The sequence below is a fragment of the Euprymna scolopes genome, chromosome 20 (assembly GCF_053919585.1).
Source record: "Euprymna scolopes isolate OS-2025 chromosome 20, ASM5391958v1, whole genome shotgun sequence".
Classification (NCBI taxonomy): Eukaryota; Metazoa; Mollusca; class Cephalopoda; order Sepiida; family Sepiolidae; genus Euprymna; species Euprymna scolopes.
Genome location: NC_136501.1, coordinates 22,590,608 through 22,606,248, shown reverse-complemented (window position 1 = coordinate 22,606,248; position 15,641 = coordinate 22,590,608). Strand labels below are relative to the sequence as shown.

General features: G+C 35.9%; 1 protein-coding gene across 3 annotated transcripts in view; it reads left to right on the top strand.

Moving 5' to 3' along the window:
- LOC145241355 (uncharacterized) overlaps window positions 1-15,641 on the top strand; it is a 79,161-nt gene that overhangs the window by 23,812 nt on the left and 39,708 nt on the right. The gene's annotated exons all lie outside the window — the stretch shown is intronic.

Sequence of the window (15,641 nt, the reverse complement as noted above, 5' to 3'; positions counted from 1 at the left end):
TGTAGTGTAAGGTAACATTTGGGCAAACACGCGATCGTATTAAAACTAATATACAAAGATAAGTTTTGATACTTGTTGTATATTGTTTTATTTAGAAAAAAATGTAGATTTATGTTACGCGCTAAAAAGTTACGCTGTCAATGGAAGGATGAAAAGGAAGAATAACATTGGAATGAGTGAATAAAGCCACGCCCACCAATTATAATATCGAATTATTCCTATGATGCTGATAATCATCATCATCATCATCGTTGTGTGAATAAAGTGTATCACATTTCGCTTGTTCTTATCCAAATCACATATTACGGTATTTTCCGGTATTTTATTCATGTTTAACTATTAAAACAAATTTAAATTAAAACAAAACTTTCTGTTCTCTGGTGATATTATTGGTAGTGATGGTGGGTGGGGGCTGTATAAAATGGTGTCAAGGTTGGGTTTACACATTTTTAAGAAAGCGGAAGAAATACCTAAACTGAAATTCCAGTAACTACTAAAAAAGTAATGTCCACGCAAATGTCGAATTTAAGGGACATGGAACTTATTTTTTCAAGTCCGGGAAAATTATGTAAACGTGTGTGTGTGTGTGTGTTTATAGATTATTTGTATTAAGAATATAATTGCGAATTACTTCAGCCTTTTAACCCGGACATGGTCAACGGAACATGCTGCCTTTGTGGAATTAAATAAAGGGCTCCATTCGAAATTTCGTGCAGAAAAATTGCAGAGTTCGACAAGATACAGTCGGCGGTTACGTCGGCTGAAACGACGAAACGTTGTGAGAATAATACTTAAGATGATATCAATAACCCGAATAATACAAATTACGTAACAATTTACTAAATTGTTAAATCCTAATTCAGTCACGTAAATTATTTGATCATGGAGGAGGTGGTTAACGGTAATACCCCCTCCTGAGAGGGAGAGGGGGCCCCTCTCAGAGGGGCCCTCCCCCTCCTCTCCTCTCTGTCTGTCTGTCTCTCTCTCTCTCTCTCTCTCTCTCTCCCCCCCCCCACACACACACATGTAATGCCATTTTTTTTTGTATCGATTCCTTGTCTGTAAAATAAAGTTGTTTATGCTTCCTTTTCGTTTTTCGACTGGGTTTATAAACATGGCGACTATATTGGGAGGGGTGTATTTGTTCTCCTTTTTTAACGTACATGTACGATGAAAATCGCCACAACTTAGTCTTTTTGAAGTTATTTTGCATTTGAAAGAAATGAGGTTGGACGGGAATGTTTTTCAAAAATTGTTTATACATGATTTAGTACTTGTACAGTTTAATCAAGACGTTAAAAAACTGGAAATATTGAAAAAAGCACTTAATTTGATCGAGTAGTTTTGTTGTTGTTGCTGTTATTGTTTTTACAGCGGAAAAAAAAACACGTTTTTATGACAGCGCGTTGAAGTCAACCATATTTGAATTTTTTTAACACGCCACGGGGAGATAACTTAATTTAAAGCGCCGACACTCCCTCCTCATCTTTAATACCAGCTTTTCTTCCTAAAAATCGAACCTCTTGCTCGGTATCATAACAAATTGTTTTTTAGTTGTAAAAAAAAAAAATAATAATAATACTTGATGAAATTAAGTGAATTTCCCCCCCCCCGGAACTTCGTTCTATAACGGATACGTACAATATACACTTTTTTCGATATTTTCATTTTCTTAATGTCTTGATTAAACTGTACACATACCCATTATTTATACGTTGAAAGTTGACTGTTAAACAAGAGGAAGTAATAATTAGGGCAAAAGTTGCGATTTTTATTTCTTTTAAATCTAAAATCGGGCAACATTCAATTAAGTTAGCAACAAGGGACTTTGAAAACAAAAATGCTCGATAATTTCAGAATGTTACCAAAACACGACACGACTGAGGCCCGCGCCGATAAAAAGTTTCTCTTGTAACTAAATGAACTAAAACTTGACATTTTGGGGCTTTTAGCTTAAATTGAAGGCGAACACGATTTTCTATTTGTCCGTCTGTAGGGCCACGATATAAAGCTTCTGCCGCATTCACATCATGGCTCTCAAAATTTAGGTGATTTGAAACCTTTAAACTGGCGAATAAGAAGTAATGTTTGGTTTGAAAGTATTGTTTATTTTGGTGCTATTAAACAAAAGGATTATCAATACGGGGCCCTTGTATCAACGAACCTGATCCGGGCGTAGGTTTTCGTTCTCGAGACAATTATTGCCACGTGTTAAGGGTTATCGTGTATAAGGCATACATAGCTGACGTATATGCGCGTATACGTTTTCTTGTCGATAGAATTTCTTGTACATATTTCGATTGTCTTCATATTAATTGCTAAGAATAGGACAAATCATAAAAACAAAAAACACTGATTTTTTTTATACGTTTTTATGTTTTTAGTCCAGATGCCTTTTTTTCTTTTTTCTTTTTTTCTTAAGGCGATTTTCCCCCATATTGCAAACTCACCTTTGCCCTCTTGTTGAGGTCTATAGATTCGATTTAATTAAAAAAAAAATTTTTTTTTTAAATCATCTTTACAATGACGGTTAATATTTAGTGTTCAAGGGACATAACTAATCAAATACCTTTTAGATCAATAGCGTTAAAAAATACGAAGAAAGAAAAAGATTCACTTATAATGAAGTGTCGATAGGCCTAATTCTTATATATACAGGATGTCTAAAAAATGTCAAAATGTACTCACGCTTCGATTAACGTTAGAATCTTTATTTATGAACATGGAGTGAAATGGAATAACTTTGAATACAGAAAAAAAAATTAGTAGTAGGCACCTCCAAAATTCACCACAGAATTAACCCCCCCCCATATGATACACAATGTGACTTTATTATAAGTTAATATTATCAATATAACTTTTGTACCATTTAAAAGAAGGGCAAAATAAACTAGTAATAATTTAAAAAAAAAAAAAAAATTTTCAGCGTACGAAAATAATGAAATTGTGAGACGAAAATCGTGTTTACATAATTGGCGCTTTAAAATAACGTTCTTATATAGTAGGCAGTCCGAACGTGAAAACGTACCCATGTTTAATAAATCTAGCAAAAATCAACTTATGGTAAGATTTTCGTGAAATTTTCAACATTTATCCATTTTAAAATGAAATTATATATAAAATGCAGTTTCCGCAAGATATATGAATAGAAATACGTTTTTTTTTTTTTTTAATGCGTGTCCCACCTCCCTATTTATTTTTTCGAAATTTGGACGAAATATATTTAAATCTATCGAAATTTCTATTTATTATGAAACATTCAAAGAAGTAAAGAATATTTAATTCTTAAAAATTTAAATACACGCATTTAACAAAAACTTACCTTGAAGTTGCAATTAAAAAATTGGTATGAATTTAATGTTTTTTTAAAAAGGGAGAAAAAGGATATGATATATCTGTACATATATTTGTCACATCCGGGGCAAGATCAAAGTGTAGTATTTGTTCTTCAGTTGCTGCACTTCAATTTCTTGTTCTCTCTCAGTGAAGGAGCAATTTTTATTTTTGTTCCTTTTCTCCGCATTAAAAAACGACCCTGGTGTCTAACTCTGTCCCGTAGGGAGGCATTGGAAATAGGAACTGCATGGTGTGAATGCGGTATTTTGGCAAAAGATTCCAGCTAAAAGTAATCGCAAAGTTTCGTATACCATTAGAAAGATCTTCGACCCCCCCCCTCTCTAGCTTTCAAAATCAACAGAGCTCTATGCGTAAGTAAAATAGAAAATTGGATTTATGTAATATTTTGTATGATAGTGATTTTTTATTTTGCAAGTTATACAGATGAAAATAATGATTCATTTTCTTGTTTGTTTTCATCCTAATAACTTGGCCTGAGGAGGCTAAGCTGGTGTGATGAAGGGATCATGAGACACGTTGTCATGACTACACATTTAAAGAGAAGATGAGATCACCACACAGTCACTTAAACTCCAGCAAGTACAGGTTGAGAATCTCCAATGATTGTGTGTTGCCTATGGACCATTTACCTCGACGGCCTCTGTCTGAACTTGCTCCAGGTGTTTGATATTCCAAACGAAATATAGCGATGAAGATTGGTCAAGAATAGGTTTTCACCAAAGATAGGTACAGCAATAGGAAGATGTTGGTCATTCCTCTATAAGGAGATTGATTAATCAGGATTTCTGCAACATTAGCTAATGTAAATGTCACCTCTCGTCACCTAGGACATAAGCTCACCAACCCTCTTCTCTATTGTTTCAGAGTGTAGAGTGAACAGCATTCTTTAGTGGAACTAAACTTGTATAGAACTTGGAGGCCACACTCAGACTTCATCAAGATCGTTGGTGCCGTTTGTAATCAACACTCGTCAGTCTCTTCGTCCATACCTCATCGACTAAGGAAAGGTGTGCTACTTATTTAAACATGAAGTCACATTGGATTTGATAAATTGATAGTGTGATTAAGAGATGGGATATCATCACTGGCTTCAGAAGAATCCCAAAGATTTTGCAGACTACAGAAGTGAGTGAGACTAGCCTGTATTTGACTAGATCCTCTTAGTCACCCATCATGAAGATGGGGGCAAATTGTTGCTGTTCACGTTTTCATTTGTTTACATTGTTTTGTTTTTTACAATAATGTGAATTGAAAGGATTCAGTTACTGTTACAGGATTAAACGATTCAGTTACTGTTACAGGAGAATCTTACTTTATGCTAAGGGGAAATCGTGGGAGATACATCATGATGATTGATTTGACATTCTGGTAATTGACTTTCAAAGTAACTGATCTCTGAGTAAATCTTCATTTATCCCTCTTTCTCTTACATCCATCTTTGTCACTTCCTGTCATGATTTCATTGACCTTTTCTGGCCATCTCAATCATTCTATAATAGTAACCCAAGAAGTCTCATGAATTCTTTTAATGTAACCAAACCAACAAAGTCTCCTGTTCTGTTACCATCTCCTTATACTTACTCTTAAGATTTAATCTTCATCTGAGGTCATCAGAACTAAATATGGTTTTACGACTGTAGAGTAAATCGTAATTCATTTGACTGGCATGTGTGGTGTGCGTGCTTCAAAGGGTCGTAATAAAAACAAATGTGAAGCTAACAGAACAATGAGTTGGAAGAAGGCATGCTATGTACGTAGTGATATGCAAATCAAGTTGAAATAATGTCGAATTTGGAGTTGGAAGTTTTGACAACAGAATGTCAAATTTACCCAAGGAAATGTTAGTTTAACCATACTCGCATCACACATTCATCGTATCATTTTCATATTATTTCTTGCTATGCAACGCATATCTTCAACCCTCACTGACAGATTTTTCTTTCATGCATTAACACATTGCATACACAAACCTGATAGGCCCTTCCCTTGGTTGACAGTGGTAAGATTCTACTAGTTAAGTCATTGTAGTTCCCTAGAGCCATTTTTAATTCCTGCATTCATAATAGCATCTGCTCCAATAATATCACCAAGATAACAAAACTTCTCAATGGCATCAATAGCTTTGCTATCCAGATATATTTTTTCCACATTCAAGTTCTAATCCATCTCGATTGTCTTACACTTTGTGCACACAAATTGGTTATTTTATCCAAAACCTGTCAGTAATTGTTTTCTACACGTGTACCCAGATACTACATTGTGATCTTGGCCAGAAAGCTAAATGCATAAGTGGTGTAGAAAATGAATGACGTTTATTATCGTACATTGTGTATCACGTCACAAAAAAACGTTGTGTATACTGAATGGTGTTATAAAGAGGAGGAACAGAGAAGGAATGATTCGAAAAAGCGGAAATAAAATAAAAGTACTTTATCGATATAAGAGTAAAGGTCACCGGTAATCTATGTACTACTAAAACTGGGTCTTGTTATCTTTTCAGCGTGCTCACTTTGTGACGTCACAAAAGAGATAGATGACAGCATAAAACTATCGTCTATCCTTTATGACGTCATCCTTTTTCCTAGTACATGTTATATAAACAAATGTAGCGATATTTCATGGATTCATTTATGGATATTTACAAAAAAATTAATGTAAGTAAAAATATTTAGAAATGTAATGAATGGAGATGATGTCGCAAATGGAGCTGAATTTTTTTTTTTTTTTTTTTTTGTAATAATATAACAAATAATGACCTAACGAGTGGGGGGGTGCGGGTGATGCAATTTAAAGTGAGTGGAAGAGGGTTATGACATCACTAGAGTTTCATAAATCTTTGTATGTTTGTTTGAAAGCAGACACGTCCTCTTTTGGGGAAAGTCGGGTTCATCATTATAAAGTGATATCAAGCCTGATTTTACTTGTGTGGAAGGGAAGGGGGTAGGTTGTTCCGTGTGGTTTCTCTATACATTTTTTTGTGTTTGACTGTAGACATGTTTTCGATCAATTGAAATAAAGTTTTGCAGCATTCGTTTTTTTTTTTTTGTTTGTTTTTTTTTCAGCACACTTTGAAAAAGAGAACTTTCCTCGAAATATATTATGGAACAATGTTACGTACAATATATCACTGTAGAAGTTTGACTTTTCAAGTAAGCCTTATTATTGATATAAATAAATACCATATATATATATATATATATATATATATATATATATAACACCAACAATATTCCATTCTTTGCATTGTGATAACCTAACATTTCCTTAAATATAAGCATCATTTGCTCAGAACCCCTCTTCCCAGGGATTCCCATGCCCTGGATGTCACAGAGTGTGTATGTTGAGGATCGGTCTGCACAGTCACCAGAGGGCATGTCCCCAGGGACAACCTTCTCATTGATTCTCGAATCCTTGGAACCAGCCAGGAAAAAGATACATATATAATTATTCATTTATACCTACAGACACTAGTGTTTCATACTTACGCAATCATCAGTGTAGGGAAACAATTCATGCCAGTCATGAGATCCGAACCCAACCACGCAGCCACCTTTTGCTCCATTCCCTCCATTCCTGTAGCAATTGTTGGATGGCCCTGAGGTAAAGGCTTGGTAAATGAAGCAAAAGGTGGCTTCGTGGATGAGTTCGAATCTCATGACTGACATAGAATTTACACCCCTACTTTGATGAGGGCGTAATCAGGAAACACTAGTGTCTGCAGGTATAAATGAATAGTTATTATTTAATTATCTATCTATATATCTATAAAAGTGAACGTGCCTGTGTATCTGTGTGTCTGTCTGTGTGTGTACATTTCTCGATGCAATAACTCTGTCAATTTTAAGTCTATAGACTCAAAATTTGATATACAGGATACAGTACTAAGATTGGGGAAAATCTATGTGATCAGTTTTCGGCCAGAAATTTGGCTGTTAAGGAGTCAAAATTCAGCGATTTGACCTTTGAGAACTCTACCAAACTCCTTTTACAATTTTGGGTCTAAACACTTGAAATTTTAGATATAGGTTCCTTGGACATGGATCTAACTTAATAACTTGATTTGAGCGCAAAACAATAAATGTTAAGGGGTTATAATAGGGGTCAAAGTTTAAAAAAATTGACCACTTACTTTTTTTCTTTTTTTTTTTGCTCAACATACACCTCCAAACACCCGGGCAACGCCAGGCTGAAATGCTAGTATATATATAAAAATGAAATTGTCTGTGTGTGTATACATTTTCCTACCAAAGTACTCTGTCAATTTTCAGTCTACAGACTCGAGATTTGGCTTAAGGAGTATTGAGATTTGGGAAAATCTTTTTAATCGGTTTTCTGACAGAAATTTTGCTGTTAAGGGGTCAAAGTTCAACGATTTAACCATTGAAAACTCTACCAAACTCCTCTGCCAATTTTGGGTCTAAACACTTGAAACTTTAAATGTAGGTTACTTGGACATGGGTCAAACTTTTAAATTTTATTTGAGACCAAAACAATGAATGTTAAGGGGTCAAAATTGGAGTCAAAGTTTAAAAATACTTGACCTCTGCGTCTAAACATGTGAAATTTTACATAAAGGGTATTCAGAGATAGGGCAAGCTTTTTAAGCGGTTTGGGTCGAAAATTTGAGCTGTCAAAGTTCAAAAGATTTGACCTGCGGTCTCTAGCAAACTACTCCGCCAAATTTTGGGCTAAATATTTGAAATTTTACATAACGGGTATTCAGACATGTGCCAAGCATTTTAATCAGTTTTTGGGCGAAAATTGTGCTGCCAAAAGATCAAAGTTGAAAGAGTTGACCTTTGCAGAGTCTACCAAACTCCTCAGCCAATTTTGGGTCTAAACAGTTGAAATTTTAGATGTAGGTAACTTGGACATGGGTCAAACTGTTTATTTTGATTCGATACTAAAACAATAAATGTTAGGGGGTCAAAATTGGGATGAAAGTTAAAAAAAAACAAAAAACCTGTCTGCAGTCTCTACCAAATTACTCAGTCAATTTTTGGTCTAAATGTTTGAAATTTTACATAAAGGATATTCACACACAGGGCAAGTTATGAACAGTACACAGGCCCCTGCTAATATATATATGTATGTGTGTGTGTGTGTGTGCTATAATTATTATTTAATTATATATTTTTCTTTTTTCTTTTTCTTTTTTTACATAGGCATCACCACTTATCAAGGCCAAGAGGCCACTCGAGGATAAGGGTTAAACAGTGTACAGTAGAAATTGGATAATATAGTAATTGTTAGTAATGGAAATTCAGTATATTTGTTAACAAGTGGGATGGCTCATCAAGAACTTGTTCACGTTAGACTTGAAGTCAGCTGGAAAGCAGGAAAATGGAAGACAATTCCACAGGCGTGCAGTTCTAAGAAAGAAGCTTTGTTCATGGAATCTACATTTAGTTTTAGGCACAGATAACGAGTGGGGGGAATTATTGATAGTGTTTTCAGCTAGACGAGTGTTTCTTGTGAAAGTTTGGCGAGGGGGGACCATAGACTGAAGTTCAGTCGAACACTTTCCATGAAAATAACGATACAGCAGAGACAAACTTGCAATATCTCTTCTGTGAGATAGAGGTTGCAGGGAAGAGAAAAGGACATCTCCTACGAGACTGCGAAGTCTATTTTGAACTTTGTCAATGCAGGAAAAGACCTTTCTAGCAGCTCCTGCCCAGATGTGGCAACAGTATTCCATCCTTGGACGTACCTGGCTCTTATATAGATAGAGAATTGCATCAGCAGTGAGATATCTACTGGATCAATAGAAGGATCCCACCATTTTTCCAGTGGCCTTGGCAACAGATTTGATGTACCTGTTTCATTTAAGATCAGGAGTAAAGGTCAAGCCCAAAAGCGTGTCAAAACTTGAGGCCTCCTGAAGACGAGAGCCATTCATTTCAACTGATGCCAGATAGGGATCAGAACGTTGATGATGTGAAGAGAGAAGCTTGGTTTTAGATGCATTAAAAGTAACCAGCCACTCCTTTTCCCATTGTACCACATAAATGGTAGTGTCGTCAGCATAAATGTCTACAAATGATGTAAGGATGTGATGTGGAAGATCATTAATGTAGATCAGGAAAAGAGTTTGGCCCAGGATGGACCCCTGAGGGACTCCAGCATTAATACTGCGAGCTTCTGATTTTTGCCCATCAACTACTACTCTTATGAACCTATTAGAAAGAAATGATTTAATAATTGAGAAGACATTTCCAGCTATACCATAGCTAGATATCTTGTGAAGTAAACCTTCATGCCATACCCTATCAAAGGCCTTAGATATGTCAAGTGCAATATATATATATATATATATATATATATATATAATGCTTCAGCCTGCTTTTTGGATCACCTTGCATGAATTGAGCATAAGTCTGATTGGCATAAGAGATTCATGGAAGGCAGAGAGTCTGTGAGGGATGATGAAATGTGTGGGAGGAGTAAGGAAGTCAGAACACCAGAGTTGATTTGCCAAAGAATTTCATGGATAAGGACCGCCGTGTGTCTATAGAGACAATAAGTGCACAGTTTGATGTTAGTGTGGGAACTGTGCACACAAATATTCATGAGGACCTGAAAATGCGGAAGAATTGTGCAAAGTTTGCCCACGGGAGCGCAGTGGAGATCAGTAAGAAAGATATCATAACAGCAGGGAGATGGTCCAGCTGATCAGTTCAGATCATGCAGTTCTAGATGCTCTGGTGACCTGTGATGATCTACTGCTATGAGTTCCCAGTGGAAGCATACTGGCTCTCCCAGACCCAAGAAAGGCCAGATAAACCAAATCCACCCAGAAACTTATGATGATCCTTTTTTTGACAGCATGAGCATGACAGTCATCAAGAAATACTCTTTTGAGGTTTTAAAGGAGTTTAGGAAGAGGTTCCGTCGGAAGAGGACAGCACTTCCACCAAAACAGTGCACCAGTCCACAACTCCATCTTTGTCACAGACTATTTGACCAAGATAAGCATCAAGCGTCACCCTCCCTATAGTCCAGACCTTGCCTCCTGCGACTTTTGGTTATTCCCTAAGCTCAAAGAAAACCTTAGAGGCTGTCATTATGAGACAGTTGGGAGATGAAAGAGGCTGTGATGAGGATCATTGACATACATCATACAAAAGAACTTCCACAGGCTTTCCAAAAGTTGTTGGAATGGTACAAGTGCATTACAGCTGAAGGAGATTACTTCAAAGCGAACTACAGTTTAATATCTGTACTGTCAGTAAAAGTGCCCATACAAAAAAGTCTGGAAACTTATTTAAAGCACCTCACGCGTATATATATATATATATATATATATATATATATATATATGGGCATGGTTCAGAGGTTAAGGAATGAGGCTGGAGAGTTGTATGTTTTGGGTTAGATTCTAGCTAATGGCACTCTAGTCGTATATATATATATATATATATATATATATATATAAAGCTGAACGTCTGTGTCTGGTCACGAATAGGCTCCTATATGGTTGACTATTATAGAAAAATGATCACATATAATAAAAGAAGATGTATCAAGACACAAGAATGGGTATGTTTGATCTGGCAGAATGATGATTCATTAAAATTGTGGGGTCTGCATTCACGCCTGGTCCACAAAGTATGGAAATAAAAAATTTAAAAAAAAAACGTTTACAAGTGTTTTTGATATAGATGTACATAATAATACTTTGATGAGTATGTTTTAACTTAAATAGGGATGGTATAGTAAAATTGTGGGGTCTACGTTCGCGCCTGGCCTCCATAGAATGGAAATAGGCACTGACTTTAATAAAGACTTTTCATATCTATCTGCGTAAGTATACTTTGATAATTATGTTTCAGTTTGAAGAAATATGGTATAATAAAATTATGGGGTGTTCGTTCACGCCTGACCTCCATAGAATGGAAATATGTCACAAAGTTTAACAATGTATTTTAATATAGATCCACAGAATATTGTGATAAGTGTTTCAGTGTGAACAGGTATGGTATAATAAATTATGGGGTTTATCTATTTTATTTTTACTCTCATCATATTTTGCTTTGGTTTTGATACCCCCAAATTCGAAGCTATCTCTTTACAACCCCTCCTTTTCATAACCTATCATACTTTCATAAATCAGAGTCCATTTTCTATAGGCTGTTTTTTAACCCAGTCAATAACGGGTACTTTTGCTAGTATATATATATATATGGTAGGGCAAACATTATTTTAGAGAATGGCTCAATAGGAATTTATTCATCTTAGATTTAATGACAACCTGTTATAGTCAGTCGGGAAGTAGACACATAGTATTGCATTCCAGAGACGGGCAGTTCTGCAAAAGAAACTTTGCCCATGGATTTCTCGTTTAGTTCTAGGCACCAATAAGGGGTGAGGAAAGATTTTAGCAGTTGTTGCAGCCAGGCAAGTATTTGTTGCAAACGTTTTATAGGGAGAGACCATAGATTGGAGCTCAGTCGAGCACTTACCATAGAAGTAATGATAGAGCAAAGACAGACTCGCAACATTATTTCTTTGAGAAAGAGGAAGTAGAGAAGCGAAATCGCCCTCAACCACTAAATTCCATGGATGGTTTTGTACACTGTCAAGTTAGGAAAGGGTAGTCTTAGGAGCTCCACCCCAGATGTGGCAGACATACTCCATCTTTGAACGTATTTGATTCTTGTACAGGCAGATGATTGCGTTGGGAGTGAGGTACCTTCTGGGCGTAGAACAATCTCATCATTTATCCAGTGAAATGGATCTGATGTAGATCTTTCATTTCAAGTTGAGAGTAAATGTCAGTCCCAGAACTTTGTTGAAACGGTATGTTTCTTCAAGATGGGTGCCGTTTATTTTAACTGGGGCCAACTGGGTATCAGTGTTGACTGGTTAAAAGACAAGCTTGGTTTTGCATGAATTGAAGATACCAAGCCTTTTATCCCACTGCACCACTAACTGAAGGTCAGAGAGGTTATGAGAAACATCCTGATCTTTGACAGTCTTAAAAGTGTTGCCATATACTGTAGTAGTGTCTGCATAGATGTTGACAAATGAAGGAAGAATGTGGTTTGGGAGGTCATTGATGAAGATCAGTAAGAGAGTTGAGCCCAGGATGGATCCCTAGGGCACAACAGCATTTGGATTTCTGCCCATCAACGACTACCTTAATAAACCTTTTAGAGAGTAAGGATTTTATGACTGAGAGGACGTTTCCAGCTATTCTGTAACTGGTAATCTTAAGAAGTAGTTCTTTATGCCAGACCCTGTCAAATACTTTAGATATATCAAGAGCTTGTGTGTGTGTGTGTATCAGGATGACTTCCGTTTACTTGCTTTCCAGCTGACTACAGTATGGTCATCTTCAAGTCCAATGTAAACAAGTTCTTGATGAGCCGTTCTCTTTAAGTAATCCAATTTACCAAATTTACACTTCTAACGATTACTATGATATAATCCTTTTGACCACTTTACACTCTTTAACCCTTATCCTCGAGGGGTCTCTGGGCCTTGATAAGTGGTGATTTCTTTGTAAAAGAAAAAAAAAGTTATTGTGGTTTTTAAATTTTTAATTCAGATGAACGTATCTCGGCTCAAACAAAAATTTTATTGATCAAAATAAGCACCATCAGAATCAACACACTTTTACCAACACAAAACAAGTGTATTTATGCCAGTAACGTAAAAATCTTACGTTCTGGTGGCAATGAAGTTGCTGAAGGCGTTTTTAATATCGCTTAGATTTTTTAAGCATTTCTCACACAGAAAGTTGTCGAGATGCGGGAAAAACTGGTAGTCGATAGGTGAGAAGCCTGGAGAGTATGACGGATGAGGCAGTGTTTCGTAGCCCAATGCATTCAAATTCTGCAGGGTCAATTTAGCAATGTGTAGTCAGGTATTGTCGTAGCGGAGAATTGGGTCTTTTCTGTTGACTAATTCTGGGTGTTGTTGTCGAAGTTTCTGATGCATTTCATTCATTTGTTGACAGTACTTTGCCATAATGGTTTTGCCTGAATTAAAAAAAAACAAAAAAACTAATGGATGAAACCAGTAGTAGATCACCAAACAATCAATATGACCTTCTTTTGGTGCAACTCTGGCTTCGGGAAGTGTTGTGGAGTTTCATTGATGTCTAACCACTGAACTAAGCATCACTGGTTGTCGGAAAGAACTCACTTTTCATCACAAGTCACAATCCGGTCGAGAAATAGTTCATTCTTGTTACATAAAATAAGGGAAGATGACATATAACAGCATTTTTTTTGTTTGGTTGTTGTCCAATTCATGAAGCACTCATTTACCAAGTTTTTTTGCTTTTTTTCCGATCTCTCAAGTGGTTGAAAATTGTTGTATAGGTATGTCTAATTCAGAAGCAAGTTCTCAAACAGTTGTGCGTGGATTGGTTCCGACTAAAGCTCTTGATTGTTGTCAACATCTGATGGCCGACTCATCGTCTTCAAAACTCGTCACTGCCATGGAATTTCTTAAACCACCATTGTATTGTGTGTTCAGTAATGGTACCTGGGCCAAAAAACTTCATTGATATTGTAAGCTCTTCAGCAGCTTTCTGATCTAATTTGAATTGAAATAAGAAAATTGTGCGAATTTGCTTTTTCCCATCTTGTATTCAACGTTCTGAAAAGAAGACATAACTGTTTTAAAACAATTGGAACTTAAACGATTAGATAGTGAAAAACGCTCTTTAAAGTGATATATAAAATAAAGGTATTATAACGAAAACTTATTCGAAAATACATCATTTGAAATCAAAATTAAAAATTTTGTAAGAACTTTCTTAACCTAATACACACACACACACACACACACACACACACACACACACACACACATATATATATATGAAATTTAAGACAAGAGGAAGTAACTATTGATATAGTCAGTTCAATAAGGAGAAGCATCAATAGAAATACGGGTTATAAACTCTCTTTATACTTAGGCATTTCGAAGCCTAATGCTTCTCATCGGTAAAAGAAAAGGGTGCTTAGGTTACAAATTTAGAGAAATGCGACACCTACCTTCGGTACATTGGGGTGGAAATGTAGAAAAAAAAAAATAAAACATAGGGGGAAGATAGATGAAGTATAAAAGCAATACAAAATGTAGGGAGATGGAGTGTCCGTTATAAGCTAAAGGAGAGTGATGGGGATGACTAAAATGGGGGGGGTTGTAAAAGAGGAACGCGTGGAGGTAGGTACAGAAAATCAGTGTAGAAAATGGAAGAATGTGTCAAAGTGAAAATAGCGGTAATGGGGAAAATATAACGATGATATGGTGTAGGGCCATTCTATGTCATGTGTTAGTTAAGAAAGGTTTTCAACTATAACATTTATTAAATAAATCGCCCTTATAATACTTTACTCTTTTTTTTTTTTTTTTGATTGTTTAGTCTGAAGGCATTACTCTTTCATGTAGTGCATTAAAAAAACATACCTATGACCATTTGTTATAACAGTCTTGTTTCTAGCGTCACATGCATTACATTCAGAATATTTGAAAAATATGTAAACAATGTGAATTGTGCATTTATTTTTTTATAAAAATGTGTTTTTCTAAATTTTTATGGAGTCTTCTAGTCTTACAATAGTCTTGTTCAAATTTCATGGTTTTATATATGGCAATTATGTGTGTGTGTTCAATAATATCCTATTTTAGCATGGAATTTTTTTTTTTTTAATGTTCAATTAGAACAAAAAAAATTGAATAGAAAGTTTATTTCCTAGTGAAGTTTCAGCAATTATAGATATTGATATAGACGTATCAGTAATGAAGGATTCCAGAAAAGGTCAATGGTACTTGCCAAAAAAAAAAAAAAAAAAAAAAAAAGCTGATATAATTGCATATCGGCCAGAGAATGCGATCGGAAAACCAAGTCCATCAATGGTAAATATTGGAAGAAATCAGGATGTGCGTTATTATTTTCAACTTAAAATTTCTCAATGAATAAATCTTTTGTAGCATTGTATGAAATCCATTGATTATTGAAGATTTTGAAGTGATATTTTGCCATGTAACACACGTGACGTCACATGTGTGTAATTTCATTTCCTATGGACTCGGTTGGGTACGGCACAATCATGTTGACACACCGGTTCTCGCCAGATCACCAAAGTTAAGCAACATTGAGCCTGGCCAGTACCAGATGGGTGACCACATGGGAAGGCTAGGCGCTGTATGTACCTTCTGGGAAGGTTGGGCGTGGAGCCAGCACCCTCACCCTGTAAAAAGAACGCTTCGCTACAAAAGCATCTACAAAAGTTGTAGATAGCCTATGCCCCTCCCCCAGGGGC